This window comes from Somniosus microcephalus, chromosome 8 (genome assembly GCF_052327205.1).
Source record: "Somniosus microcephalus isolate GS21.2 chromosome 8, FLI_Smic_1.0, whole genome shotgun sequence".
NCBI classification, from domain to species: domain Eukaryota; kingdom Metazoa; phylum Chordata; class Chondrichthyes; order Squaliformes; family Somniosidae; genus Somniosus; species Somniosus microcephalus.
The window spans coordinates 5,908,164-5,924,391 of NC_140994.1; positions in this window are offsets into that span (position 1 = coordinate 5,908,164).

Genomic DNA, 16,228 nt, shown 5'->3' on the forward strand with positions numbered 1-16,228 from the left:
GTGAGAGCGTGAAGAGTGGAGAGAGAGTGAGAGTGAGATCGTGAAGAGTGGAGAGAGAGTGAGAGTGAGATAGTGAATAGAGGAGAGAGAGAGAGTGAGAGTGAGATCGTGAAGAGTGGAGAGAGAGTGAGAGTGAGAGCGTGAAGAGTGGAGAGAGAGTGAGAGTGAGATCGTGAAGAGTGGAGAGAGAGTGAGAGTGAGATCGTGAAGAGTGGAGAGAGAGTGAGAGTGAGATCATGAAGAGAGGAGAGAGAGTGACAGCGTGATCCAAAGTGGGACTGTACCGATGGAGCTCTCGAGGACCGAGCCAAGATCAGAACCTTCCTCCTGCGCCAGCTTTGATGGGTCTGCAGTGTGTACCATCTACAAGATGCACTGCAGCAACTCGCCAAGCCTTCTTCGGCAGCACCTTCCAAACCCACGACCTCTGCCACCGAGAAGGACAAGGGGCAGCAGGCGCATGGGAACACCACCACCTCCAAGTTCCCCTCCAAGTCACACACACCATCCTGGCTTAGACGTATATCGCCGATCCTTCATCGTCGCTGGGTCAAAATCCTGGAACTCCCTCCCTAACAGCACTGTGGGAGCACCTTCACCCCACGGACTGCAGCAGTTCAAGAAGGCACCTCACCGCCACCTTCTTAAGGGCAACTAGGGATGGGCAATAAATGCTGGCCTTGCCAGCGACAACCAGATCCCATAAACGAATAAAAAAAACTTAACTAAATAAACTAATTAATATGACTAGAAGTAATCGTGTGAATAAAGACGTTAACTAAAAGAGCGAGAGAATGTGCCGGAGATAAAGATAGGCCTGAATTTTAAGACTCTTAGGGCTAGAAATTGCGTAGCGCCTCATTTGGGGCGATAACTTTTGCGGGAGCTACGCAACTGATTCCGGCGGAAACTTCCAGTTTAGCGCTCCGCGAGGGAAGTGATGCGCTAAATCAAGCGCTACCACTTCCCTTCAGGCACTAAAGGGAGCGAGATGGGCGGGAGCGGTAACGGCAAAGCGCGGTGCAATGTTCGGGGCAGCATTGCCGGTTTTACAAGCTCCGTCCCTCCCTTAAAGGGAAGGGCCGACGGTGCGGTCATTGAAGGTCGAGGCTGGGAATGGTCGTCGACGGCACTGGCATTACGGCCGCTGCGGCCCCGAACACTCTGAGAGAGCTGATCAACCGCGGGCTGGAAAAACATCAAAATACAGCACACTGGGGACATTATTAAATGTTGGCCGACCCGACCACCACTGCCTTTAATTACCGCTCCCCATGCGACCGGCCGAGGTGACCTCGCCTCCTGCAGCCGCCGTTGTTGACGCCCGGCGATGCTGCAGGGGGCGATAGCGGGGCGCTGCGCACCGGATGATGTCATGATCTCCGGGGCGCAGGAGAGCGAGGCGGTATGTTTTAGTGCCAGCACTAACCCACCATGAAAGTTCACGGGCATCGGTAATTTCACCGCGCCCGGTCGGTAAGCCCCTAGCGCCCCGTTATCGTCCCCTAGAGGCGTTACCGGGAGGCGCAAAGAAGGCCAATTTCTCCCCCTTAGTCGTAAGCTTATTTCTGTAAGTTAGTTAATAGTCGAATAAATAGAGGCATGGCAGGGCAGCTCAGTCCCGTGGAATGCACATCCTGTGCCATGTGTGGACACCAGGATACTTCCCGTGTCCTGGACAACCACATATGCAGGAAGTGTCATCAGCTGGAGGAGCTCGAGCTCCAGGTTTCGGAGCTTGAACAGCAGCTGAGGTCACTGCGATGTATCCTCGAGGCTGAGAGCCGTGGATAGCACGTTTCAGGAGCTGGTCACCCTGCAGCTAAGGAGTGCGCAGGCCGAGAGGGAATGGGTGACCACCAGACAGACAAGGAGGACCAGGCAGGTAGTGCAGGAGTCCCCTGAGTGCATCTCGCTCGCCAACCAGTCTGGTGAGGGCGATGGTTCTTCTGGGGAGTGCAGCCAGAGCCAAGTCCACAACACCACGGGTGGCTCAGCTGTACAGGGCGGAGGTGTGGCGGGGTGGGGGGAGGAAGAAGATCGGGAAGGCAATAGTGATAGAGGATTCAATAGTTAGGGGAACAGACAAGCGTTTCTACAGCATCAAGTGTGACTCCAGGATGGTATGTTGTGTCCCTGGTGCCAGGGTTAAGGATGTCACTGAGCAGCTGCAGAACATCCTAAGGGGGGAGGGTGAACAGCCAGAGGTCGTGGTCCATATCGGTACCAACGACATAGGTAGAAAGAGGGATGAGGTCCTGCAGGTAGATTTTAGGGAGCTAGGAAAGAGATTAAAAAGCAGGACCTCAAAGGTAGTAATCTCTGGATTGCTCCCGGTGCCACGAGCTAGTGAGTACAGAAATAGGAGGATAGAGCGGATGAATGCGTGGCTGGAGAGTGGGATCTGTACAAGGTGGACGGGTTGAACCTCAAAAGAGCCGGAACCAATGTCCTTGCGGGGGGGGGCGGTTGCGAATGCTGTCGGGGAGGGTTTAAACTAATTTGGCAGGGGGTTGGGCACCAGGATGTAGCATTAGAAAGGAGAAACAAAGTGCACAAAGAATGGGGAGAGACAGGCAGCACAAGAGTAAGATGCGGGTCAGACTAAGAGAAAATACAAGAAGGTCTAACACAGGTTTACAGGGCGTGTGTGTAGACGCACAAAGTGTGGTAAAGAAAGTTGGTGAGCTGCAGGCGCAAATAGCCACATGGGGATATGATGTCATGGCGATAACAGAGACCTGGCTCAAAAAAGGGCAGGACTGGGTTTTAAATATTCCTGGATATAAGGTGTTCAGGAAAGACAGGAAAGGAAAGAAAGGAGGTGGTGTGGCAGTATTGGTTAAGGAGAATGTTACAGTGCTGGAGAGAAAGGATGTCCTGGAGGGGTCAAGGACAGAATCTATATGGCTAGTGTTAAGAAACAAGAGAGCTGCCATTACACTACTAGGTGTATTCTATAGACCACCAACTAGTGGGAAGGATATAGAGGAGAAAATTTGCAGGGAAATTACAGAGAGGTGCAAGAACTATAGAGTAGTGATAATGGGGGACTTCAACTATCCTAATATAGACTGGGATAGTAATAGTGTGAAGGGCAGAGAGGGGGAAGAATTTCTGAAGTGTTTTCAGGAGAACTTTCTTGATCAGTATGTTTCTGGCCCGACGAGGGAGGAGGCATTGCTGGATCTGGTTCTGGGGAATGAGGTGGGTCAAGTGGAGCAAGTGTCAGTAGGGGAGCATTTAGGGAACAGTGGTCATAGTATCATAAGGTTTAGGTTAGCTATGGAAAAGGACATGGAGCAATCTAGAGTAAAAATGCTTAATTGGAGGAAGGCAAATTTCAGTGGGTTGAGAACGGATCTGGCCCAGGTAAATTGGAATCAAAGATTGGCAGGCAAAACTGTAATTGAGCAATGGGCTGCCTTTAAAGAGGAGATGGTTCAGGTACAATCGAGGTACATTCCCATGAGGGGGAAAGGTGGGGCAACCAAAACCAGAGCTCCCTGGATGACAAAAGAGATAGAGAGTAAGATGAAGCAGAAAAAGGGGGCGTATGACAGGTGTCAGGTTGAGAATACAAGTGAGAATCAGGCTGAATATAGAAAGTTCAGCGGAGAAGTGAAAAAGAAAATAAGAGGGGCAAAGAGAGGGTATGAGAATACAATGGCAGCCAACACAAAAGGGAATCCAAAAGTCTTCTATAGGCATATAAATAATAAACGGTTAGTAAGAGGAGGGGTGGGGCCGATTAGGGACCATAAAGGAGACCTACGCATGGAGGCAGAGGGTATGGCTGAGGTACTAAATGAATACTTTGCATCTGTCTTCACCAGGGAAAAAGATGCTGCCATAGACATAGTGAAGGAGGAGGTAGAGGAGATACTGGATGAGATAATAATTGATAAAGAGGAGGTACTAGAAAGGCTGTCTGAACTTAAAGTTGATAAGTCACCAGGACCAGATGGGATGCATGCTAGGATGCTGAGGGAAGTGAAGGAGGAAATCGTGGAGTTACTGGCCATAATATTCCAATTCTCCATAGATACGGGGGTGGTGCCAGAGGACTGGGGAATTGCAAATGTTACACCATTATTCAAAAAAGGGTGTAAAGATAAACCCAGCAACTACAGGCCAGCCAGTTTAACCTCGGTAGTGGGGAAGCTTTTGGAAATGATAATCAGGGACAAAGTTAACAGTCACTTGGACAAGGAAAGCCAGCACAGATTTGTTAAAGGCAAATCGTGTTTAACTAACTTGATCGAGTATTTGATAAGGTAACAGAGAGGGTTGAGGAGGGTAATACGGTTGACGTGGTGTACATGGACTTCCAAAAGGCGTTCGACAATGTGCCACATAATAGACTTTTCAGCAAAGTTGAAGCCCATGGAATAAAAGGGACAGTGGCAGCACGGATACAAAATTGGCTGAGTGACAGGAAACAGAGAGTAGTGGTGAACGGTTGTTTTTTGGACTGGAGGAAGGTACACAGTGGTGTTCCCCAGAGGTCGGTACTAGGACCACTGCTTTTCTTGATATATATTAATGACTTGGATGTAGGTGTACAGGACACAATTTCAAAATTTGCAGATGACACAAAACTTGGAAGTATAGTGAACAGTGAAGAGAGTGATAGACTTCAGGAAGACATAGACAGGCTGGTGAAATGGGCAGACATGTGGCAGATGAAATTCAATGCAGAAAAGTGCAAAGAGATACATTTTGGTAGGAAGAACAAGGAAAGGCAATATAAACTAAAGGGTACAATCTTAAAGTGGGTGCACGAACAGAGAGACCTGGGGGTATATGTGAATAAATCGCTGAAGGTGGCAGGGCAGGTTGAGAAAGTGGTTAAAAAAGCATATGGGATTCTGGGCTTCATAAATCGAGGCATAGAGTACAAAAGCAAGGAAGTTATGATGAACCTTTATAAAACACTGGTTGGCCTCAACTGGAGTATTGTGTCCAATTCTGGGCCTTAGATAAAGATTTACGAGAATGGTTCCAGGAATGAGGTACTTCAGTTATGTGGATAGACTGGAGAAGCTGGGGTTGTTCTCCTTGGAGCAGAGAAGGTTGAGAGGAGATCTGATAGAGGTGCTCAGAATCATGAGGGGTCTGGACAGAGTAGATAGAGAAACTGTTCCCATTGGCGGAAGGGTCGAGAACCAGAGGACACAGATTTAAGGTGATTGGCAGAAGAACCAAAGGCGACATGAGGAAAAACTGTTTTCCGCAGCGAGTGGTGAGGGTCTGGAATGCACTGCCTGAAAGGGTGGTGGAGGCAGACTCAATCACAGCTTTCAAAAGGGAATTGGATAAATACCTGAAGGAAAAACATTTGCAGGGCTACGGGGAAAGGGCGGGGGAGTGGGACTGGCTGAAGTGCTCTTGCAGCGAGCCGGCACGGGCTCGACGGGCCGAATGGCCTCCTTCTGTGCTGTAACCTTTCTATGATTCTATGATTCTACAAGTGAGGAGGGAATTAAGAAAGCGGGAGGATGGATTTCTGGGATGAGATGAGCTTGGAGACAGCAGGGAGGAGATGGGTGTAAAAAGATGGAATTCCTGGGCGAGAGTGGGTGGGAATCTAAGGGTAAGTCTGAACACTGGTAGAAAAGTAGAAGAGAGATAGGAAGAGGAGAAGTGGGAGAGACAGACAGAGAGGCCAAGAAAGAGCAGATATATTGAACATTAAAGGAATTCTATAAGCAACAAAATGACAAGAGAAGATAAAAGAGTTGGCAGGGTAATAAGTGATGAAACCTGCTTGTTATTTCATGAACCTTACTTGAAGCTGATGTTAAAAGCATATTATAACTCACTCTCATGAGATGTGTAATTATTAATAGAGGCAGCGGCACCAGTGACAAAATGTTTCTATATTTTATTTCAATAAAACCTTTCCACATTGCACAGGAGCCTGAAGATATTTTTTAATAGGTTCCTGCCTGCAAGGGGCTCCGTGGTTAATCAGGAACAAGTTCCCGCACTGGCCTGGCGTGCAGTGGGTGACAGTTGGTTATGAGAGCGACTGCGGGCTGTGACGTGTTAGCTCACAATGCGTCATCCCAAAGAGGAAGCCTTGGCTGTCAGCCTCAGCCGTTCTGCAGCTCGAATGAAGCCAGTTTCAAGTGATGCTCAGAACAGCCTCGGCTGGAGCTCACAGTCGGCCTGCTCCCAGAGCTGGTGGAGGCTCTTCGAATGCTCCTCGCATACTCCCAGAGCAGATACAAGAAAAGCTTGTTGGTAGGGCGATGTCACATCTAGCCAGCCTTTATCTTGGCTGTCGCATTTCCCACATCCACTGCATTTCTAAAGTACTTCATTGGCTGTAAAGTGCTTCGGGGCGTCCTGAGGTTGTGAAAGGCGCTATAGAAATGCAAGTCTTTCTTTCTTTCTCTACTGTGACAGCTAGTGTCGGCCGTGACTCAATGAGTAGCTCTCTCGTCTCTGAGTCAGAAGCTCGTGGGTTCAGGTCCCACTCCAGAGACTTGAGCATAAACCTAGGCTGACAGTTCCAGTGCAGTACTGAAGGAGTGCTGCACTGTCTGGAGGTGCCAGCTTTCAGGTGCGACATTAAACTGAGACGTCTGCCCTCTCAGGTGGACATAAAAGATCCCACGGAATTATTTCGAAGAAGAACAGGGGAGCTCCCCCCGGTGTCCTGGCCAATATTTATCACTAAAACAGACGATCTGGTCATTATCACAGTGCTGTCGAAAAGTACTTCATTGGCTGATCAAGTGCTTTTGGACATCCTGAGTTCATGAAAGAGGCTATACAAATGCAAGTCTTACTCTCAAGGGTATGTGCCTACGATCCGATCCCTCCACACAACGATGGGATGCCGGTCTGGGTCACTGACTCTCCCAAACAGTGATGGGATGGCGGTCTGGATCATTGGCTCCCCCACACAGTGATGGGATGGCGGTCTGGATCACTGGCTCCCCACACAGTGATGCGATGGCGGTCTGGGTCACTGACTCCCCACACAGTGATGGGATGGCGGTCTGGATCACTGGCTCCCCACACAGTGATGGGATGGTGGTCTGGGTCACTGACTCCCCACACAGTGATGGGATGGTGGTCTGGATCACTGGCTCCCCCACACAGTGATGGGATGGCGGTCTGGGTCACTGACTCCCCACACAGTGATGGGATGGCGGTCTGGATCACTGGCTCCCCACACAGTGATGGGATGGTGGTCTGGGTCACTGACTCCCCACACAGTGATGGGATGGCGGTCTGGATCACTGGCTCCCCACACAGTGATGGGATGGCGGTCTGGGTCACTGGCTCCCCACACAGTGATGGGATGGCGGTCTGGATCACTGGCTCCCCACACAGTGATGGGATGGTGGTCTGGGTCACTGACTCCCCACACAGTGATGGGATGGCGGTCTGGATCACTGACTCACCCACACAGTGATGGGATGGCGGTCTGGATCACTGGCTCCCCCACACAGTGATGGGATGGCGGTCTGGATCACTGACTCCCCCACACAGTGATGGGATGGCGGTCTGGATCACTGACTCCCCACACAGTGATGGGATGGTGGTCTGGATCACTGACTCCCCACACAGTGATGGGATGGTGGTCTGGATCACTGACTCCCCACACAGTGATGGGATGGTGGTCTGGATCACTGACTCCCCACACAGTGATGGGATGGTGGTCTGGATCACTGACTCCCCACACAGTGATGGGATGCCGGTCTGGATCACTGACTCCCCACACAGTGATGGGATGGTGGTCTGGGTCACTGACTCCCCACACAGTGATGGGATGGTGGTCTGGATCACTGACTCCCCACACAGTGATGGGATGGTGGTCTGGATCACTGACTCCCCACACAGTGATGGGATGGTGGTCTGGATCACTGACTCCCCACACAGTGATGGGATGGTGGTCTGGATCACTGACTCCCCACACAGTGATGGGATGCCGGTCTGGATCACTGACTCCCCACACAGTGATGGGATGGCAGTCTGGATCACTGGCTCCCCCACACAGTGATGGGATGGCGGTCTGGATCACTGACTCCCCACACAGTGATGGGATGGCGGTCTGGATCACTGACTCCCCACACAGTGATGGGATGGTGGTCTGGGTCACTGACTCCCCACACAGTGATTGGATGGCGGTCTGGATCACTGACTCCCCACACAGTGATGGGATGGCGGTCTGGATCACTGGCTCCCCACACAGTGATGGGATGGTGGTCTGGATCATTGGCTCCCCCACACAGTGATGGGATGCCGGTCTGGATCACTGGCTCCCCCACACATTGATGGGATGGCGGTCTGGATCACTGACTCCCCCACACAACGATGGGATGGCGGTCTGGATCACTTGCTCTCCACACAACAATGGGATGCCGGTCTGGATCACTGACTCCCCACACAGTGATGGGATGGCGGTCTGGATCACTGGCTCCCCCACACAGTGATGGGATGGCGGTCTGGATCACTGGCTCCCCCACACAGTGATGGGATGGCGGTCTGGATCACTGGCTCCCCCACACAGTGATGGGATGGTGGTCTGGATCACTGGCTCCCCCACACAGTGATGGGATGGCGGTCTGGATCACCGGCTCCCCCACACAGTGATGGGATGGCGGTCTGGATCACTGGCTCCCCCACACAGTGATGGGATGGCGGTCTGGATCACTGACTCCCCACACAGTGATGGGATGGCGGTCTGGATCACTGGCTCCCCACACAGTGATGGGATGGCGGTCTGGATCACTGGCTCCCCACACAGTGATGGGATGCCGGTCTGGATCACTGGCTCCCCCACACAGTGATGGGATGGCGGTCTGGATCACTGGCTCCCCCACACAGTGATGGGATGGCGGTCTGGATCACTGACTCTCCCACACAGTGATGGGATGGCGGTCTGGATCACTGGCTCCCCACACAGTGATGGGATGGCGGTCTGGATCACTGGCTCCCCCACACAGTGATGGGATGGTGGTCTGGATCACTGGCTCCCCCACACAGTGATGGGATGGTGGTCTGGATCACTGGCTCCCCCACACAGTGATGGGATGGCGGTCTGGATCACTGACTCCCCCACACAGTGATGGGATGCCGGTCTGGATCACTGACTCACCCACACAGTGATGGGATGGCGGTCTGGATCACTGACTCCCCCACACAGTGATGGGATGCCGGTCTGGATCACTGACTCCCCCACACAGTGATGGGATGGTGGTCTGGATCACTGACTCCCCACACAGTGATGGGATGGTGGTCTGGATCACTGACTCCCCACACAGTGATGGGATGGCGGTCTGGATCACTGGCTCCCCCACACAGTGATGGGATGGCGGTCTGGATCACTGACTCCCCCACACAGTGATGGGATGGCGGTCTGGATCACTGACTCCCCCACACAGTGATGGGATGGCGGTCTGGATCACTGACTCCCCACACAGTGATGGGATGGCGGTCTGGATCACTGACTCCCCACACAGTGATGGGATGGCGGTCTGGATCACTGACTCCCCACACAGTGATGGGATGGCGGTCTGGATCACTGGCTCCCCCACACAGTGATGGGATGCAGGAATTCAGCTGTTGTTTGTATACAGCTGGTGATGTGGGACTAATTGAATGGTTCTACCAAAGAGCGAGCATGGGCCAAAGGGCCTCCTTCTGTGCTGTATGATTCCCTAATTCTAAAGTGTAACTTAAGGACACACACCAGGAGGAATCCCAGGTTAGCTTATTGCAATTTGGACACTGCAGCTGAAACATAGGAACAGGAGGAGGCCATTCAGCCCCTTGAGCCTGTTCCACCATTCAATTAGATCATGGCTGATCTGTGTCTTAACTCCATCTACCTGCCTTGGTTCCGAAACCCTTAATACCCTTACCCAACAAAAATCCATCAATCTCAGTTTTGACATTTTCAATTGACCCCCAGCCTCAACAGCTTTATGGGGGAGAGAGTTCCAGATTTCCACCACCCTTTGTGTGAAGAAGTGCTTCCTGACATCACCCCTGGACGGCCTGGTTCTAATTTTAAGGTGATGCCCCCCTTGTTCTGGACTACCCCCACCAGAGGAAATAGTTTCTCTCTGTATCTACATTATCAAATACTTTCGTTTCGTCATCTTAAACACCTCAATGGACCACCCCTTAATCTTCCATACTCAGGAGATTCCAAGCGGAGTCTGTGCAGCCGTCGTGTTGCTGGGTTAGCGAGGGGGAAATCAGACAGGGCTGCCACAAGTCTCTGGGGTGGGACTTGAACCAAAGACTTTCTGACTCAGAGGCGAGAACGTGCTGCCCACTGAGCCACAGCTGAGAAGGAAACGTGTTGTGAGGAAACTAAAAGCAGGCAAAAAAAAAGTGGCACAATAGAAAGATGCAAACAAAATGCTTGGATAATGAGCTAACAAGCGACCTGCTCTTTAATTATGGAAGCAGCATGGCTGCTTTATGGTCGGATCTGATTCTGCTTTATTCGTACAGTGTCTCACAATCTCTCTTGCATTACATGATGGAGTTGTTAGTCCTGTTAGTTTAAAGAGTGTTTGAATTCTATTAGAATATTAAATTAGCCAGCGCCATCCTCGAGCGAAGCGTCTGTTCTCTGTGCAGTTTGTCTGTTTGATACATCAGCTGTCAGTCTCCCACTAACTTATCCATGTTTAAGAGATTAAAAAAATTCAGTTATATTGTCCTTGAAAATTGAGTCAGCTCCCAACGGATTATTTTCACTTCCCTCTCTCTGCCTGTTGCTGTGTTTTCTCTGTCTGCTTAAGATTGTGTCTGTCTCTCGTTCTCTAGCTGTGTGTACACTTCCTCAATTCCTCACTCTCGCTGACCTTACTCACACTTTGTTCCGCATCATCTTCTCTCTGTGAATCAACTAATGTTATGTTTCATCCTTTCGGTGGCTGACGGATTCCCCTCAATTTCACATTTAATTCTCAGTCTCTGATTCTCTCTCAGTCTCTGATTCTCTCTCAGTCTCTGATTCTCCCTCAGTCTCTGATTCTCTCTCAGTCTCTGATTCTCCCTCAGTCTCTGATTCTCTCTCAGTCTCTGATTCTCTCTCAGTCTCTGATTCTCTCTCAGTCTCTGATTCTCCCTCAGTCTCTGATTCTCTCTCAGTCTCTGATTCTCCCTCAGTCTCTGATTCTCCCTCAGTCTCTGATTCTCTCTCAGTCTCTGATTCTCCCTCAGTCTCTGATTCTCTCTCAGTCTCTGATTCTCCCTCAGTCTCTGATTCTCTCTCAGTCTCTGATTCTCCCTCAGTCTCTGATTCTCCCTCAGTCTCTGATTCTCCCTCAGTCTCTGATTCTCTCTCAGTCTCTGATTCTCCCTCAGTCTCTGATTCTCTCTCAGTCTCTGATTCTCCCTCAGTCTCTGATTCTCCCTCAGTCTCTGATTCTCTCTCAGTCTCTGATTCTCTCTCAGTCTCTGATTCTCTCTCAGTGTTGAGTCTGTGATTTCCCAAATGTAGTTATGCTGAATAACTGGACACAGACAACAGAATACTTAAACAGGTCTTTAGTAATTGAGGGTCAGGGCTGAACTGAACTACAAACTGCTCCACAGGGTTTATATACCGGTGTGGTCACCACCGGTACTACAATATACAGGAGCCATCAGTAAGTAGTTCATCACCTTAAGGTAGTCTCTTAAGGTGGTACAGGTTACATACACTACAATTCCTCCCCTTTTAGCTTAACAGTGTACACCCCAATTTAAACATAACATGGATAACATATATATACAACTTTCATACAAAACTGTTCAAAGATTCAGTCTCTGAGGAGGCCTCCTGATCCGGGCCGGATAACGCCTTTCAGGGGTCTCTGGTTCTCGTTGCTGGGGTGACTCATCCATTTGATCTCTTATGGATTGAACATCATCATGTACGTTCGAGTCTGAGGTAGATGCTACAGGCTCAATAACTTCTTCAACTGGTGTCTCTGCCGTAGACATGGGGTCGACCCTTGTTCTCGATTCCACAAGTTGGTCAGCATGACGTCGTATTATGTTCTCACCAACGTCTACCGTGTACATCAAGGGTCCTTGTCGGGCACGAATTGTTCCGGATTGCCATTTATCATTCCTATAGTCCCTGGCCAACACTGGTTGTCCTATTTCGAAACTCCGAGTGCCCTTGTTATTTACGTGCTGGAATTGTTTGTTTTCGACTTCCCTACGCACATTGGGTTTTAACAAATCCAATCGGGACCGCAACCTCCTGTTATAGAACATTATGGCAGGGCTTTGATTTGTCACTGCATGCGTGGCGTTTCGATATGCCATCAGGAAATTGTCCACCTTGTGTTGTAGTGGAATATGGTCTTCGCTCATGGCCTTTATCGCCTTTTTGAACGTTTGTACAAATCTCTCGGCCAACCCATTTGTAGCCGGATGATATGGGGCAGATGTATAGTGTTTCACCCCATTCTTCTTCATGAATTTCTGGAATTCTTCTGACACGAACTGTGGTCCGTTGTCTGAACATATTTGTTCCGGCAGCCCATTCCTTGCAAATATGGTTCTTAGAACTGCGATCGTCTTTTCAGAGGTAGTGGTCGACATCTTAATCACTTCTGGCCATTTAGAATGTGCGTCTACCGCTATCAAAAACATGGAATCCATGAATGGACCTGCAAAGTCGATATGCACACATTGCCATGGGGTTGAAGGCCATTCCCACGGATGCAGCGGTGCAATTGGAGGTGCATTTTGAACTTTTTGGCACCCTGAGCAGCTTTTAGTCAGATCCTCTATTTGTTTGTCGATACCTGGCCACCACACATAAGCCCTAGCAAGGCCTTTCATCTTGACTCCCCCCAGATGACCTTCATGCAGTTCCTTCAGAACTCTCTCCCTTAATTTAGGAGGAATAATCACCCTTGTTCCATACATCAATGTTCCTTGACAGACGGACAGCTGCTCTCGTCTGGCTGAGAATGCCAGTAACAGTGGTTTGCCATGTGTTGGCCATCCCTTCACTGTCAAATCGTAGACCCGAGACAGTGTCGGGTCGTTTCTGGTCTCTCTCTCAATACTCGCATTGGTGACTGGTAAGCATTCGATGATGGTCGAGTGAAATATCTCGACAGGGTCAACTGCCGGTGCCTCTTCCGCTGTAGGTAGTGGCAGGCGCGACAGCCCATCAGCATTACCATGTTGCTTTGTACCTTTGAATTCGATATCATATTGATGTGCCCCTAGGAAAAGAGACCATCTCTGAAGCCTCCGCGCCGTCATAACCGGAACACCCTTCTTAGGGTTAAAGATGGAAACCAACGGCTGGTGATCTGTCAGCAGCGTAAACCTTTGGCCTTGCAGGTAATGGTTAAATTTCTTAACTCCCCACACGAGGCTGAGAGCCTCCCTATCTATCTGAGCATAGTTGCGCTCAGCGGAGGTCAATGATCTGGATGCGAACGCGACTGGCCTTTCCAAGCCATTTGGCAACTTATGTGAGAGCACTGCCCCGATACCATATGGAGAAGCATCACAAGCTAAACGAATAGGCAGCGTTGGGTTAAAGTGAGCCAACACTTCCTTAGAGGTGATCAGTGCCTTGCTTTTTTGAAAAGCCCGCTTACAGTCCTCGCTCCACTTCCATGGTACTCCCATTTGCAAAAGAGTGTTCAGCGGGTGTAACACCGTGGATAAATTTGGAAGAAACTTGTGGTAATAGTTAATCAACCCAAGGAACGACCTCAACTGGGATACATTTTCCGGAGCGGGAGCTTTCACAACAGCTTCGATCTTGTCAGGTGACTTATGAAGCCCCTCCTGGTCAATGACGTGACCGCAGTACGAGATTCGCTTCCGAAAGAACTCACATTTCTGGCGATTAACTCTGAGTCCATATTCTTTCAATCTGGTGAGCACCTGCTCCAAATTCGCGAGGTGTTCCTTATCATCATCTCCTGTAATCAGAATGTCGTCCAGGTGGCATTATGTGCCTGGAATTCCCTGTAATACCTGCTCCATGGCCCTTTGCCAAATCGCTGGAGCCGATGCCACTCCAAAAACCAGTCTATTATACTGATATAAGCCCTTATGTGTTGATCGTGAGATACTGGCGTGACGCTTCATCAACTTCCATCTGTAAGTACGCCTGCGCCAGGTCTATCTTGGTGAAGTGTTTCCCGCCAGACAGCGAAGCGAAGATATCCTCAATCCGCGGAAGCGGATATTGCACCGTGTGAAGAACCGGATTAACAGTGATCTTGAAATCGCCACAGATGCGAACCTTCCCAGGTTCCCCCGGCTTGTTGCTCAATGAACGCTTCATGACGGGAACAATGGGCGTGGCCCATTCGCTCCAGTCCACCTTTGACAGTACTCCTGAACGTTCTAGCTCTTCCAGCTCTGCTTCCACAGCAGGTCGTATCGCATAAGGTACCAGTCTGGCTTTGAAAAATGTTGGGTTTGCATGTTCTTCAACCTTGATGTTTGCCGTAATTCCTTTCAGTGTTCCCAGTCCCTGTTGGAACACCTCCTTAGCATCGTCCAATATTTTGGACAGTCGTTTAGGTTTGACATCGTCCTCTTTACAGGAATCTACAGTTAGTGCTTGTAAGGAATGCCAGTCCATATTTATTCTCCGGATCCATTCCCGTCCCAGTAGTGGTGGACCTCCCTCAGGTAACACATACAAGTCCATTCCCTGACTTTCTTTACCATTGTAGACCACCTTTACCTTTATCTTTCCGATGGGGTATACTCTTTGCCCCGTGTATGTTTTCAATACAATCTCCGTATCCCTCAGGGGAATGTGTGAGAATAACCTTTTGTACTCTTGCTTATTCATGACCGTCAATGCCGATCCAATGTCCAATTCCATCTTCACTTGGACTCCTGCTATCCGAAGCATGACCCAGATAGTTTGGTGGTCTGCTGTGTTACCCACATTATGTATTTTTAGACAACCCAGTTCCTTACTGCTGGAGTCTGAATCCGTCTTTTGTTCATCCGAACTGTTCTCTGTAACCTTGTGTACTTTCTTGTACTTCTCCTGCGGCAACTTTTTGTTGCTGGTCTTCTTTCCTGACCGGCATACTTTCGCTATGTGACCAAGTCTGCCACATTTCCTGCATTCTTTATCTTTGAACCAGCACTGGTTCTGATCATGCGTTGTCCTTCCACAACGATAACACTTTGCTGCACCCAATGCCATTTCATTGGTGCTGAATTCCGATGGCCTTTGCTGCATTTCCGCAGTGCCTCGTGCTGCTGCGTCGTGCGATGCTGCAATGCTGAAAGCTTTGTCCAGCGTAAGATCCTTCTCCTCTAGCAGTCGCTTCTGGGTTCCTTCCTTTAGTAGCCCACACACGAACTTATCTCTCAGAGCGTCTGCTAGTCCTGTACCGAACTGACAGTACTTTGATAACTTGCACAGTTCGATTAAGAATTCAGCGTTGCTTTCCTCTTTAAGCTGAATTCTTTTGTAAAATTGAAATCGTTCCGCTATCAGCAGCGGCGTGGGGTTTAAATGCTCTTGCAGGATAGTAACAATCTCAGCAAAACTCTTTCCTAATGGTTTATCTGGTGTTACAAGGTGCCTTAATAACCCGTACGTCTTCGCACCCATCGAGTTTAATATGGTTAGTGCTTTCTTATCCGCCGGTACCTCATTCGCTGTACAGTAAACTTCAACGCGTTCCACATAAGTGGCCCAATCTTCTACATCGCTATCAAAAGCAGTGATGTTACCCGTTTTTAGCATCTTGTTGAGTTTCCTTTATTTTATTTATTTTTCCAAAATGGCGGCTTCCCGCGCTTGGCGGCTTTTCCCGCGCTTATCTTCTTCCCCCGCCGACTAAAATGGCGATTACCGCGCTGTTGCCGTTCTCGCCTCCCAGCGGTCCTTATTTCCCCCGACGCTGCTGCTCTTGTTCCCCGCCGCTCCCGCGGTTCTCGTGGACATTAACGCTTTTCTGGCTGCTGCGCGTCTCTGCCCGATTGCAGTCCGGCCCTTTTCACCGGCTGCGGTCATGTTCTCCGCCCTTTTCTTCGGTTTCCCTCCCCTTCTCCCACTGACAACTCGGCCGACTTTCTCTCCGTGTCGCTAGATCGGGCTTACCCGCCGCTGTCGTAGAAGGAATGATCACTGCCTGTTGCTGATGGTGGACTTCGTGGCCAGCAAATCCAAACCGGGTTCTCGATGCCTCCCGTGCGATGCGGTGCTCAGCAGGATGATGAGGGCGGATGCCCCTTTTCGACGCCC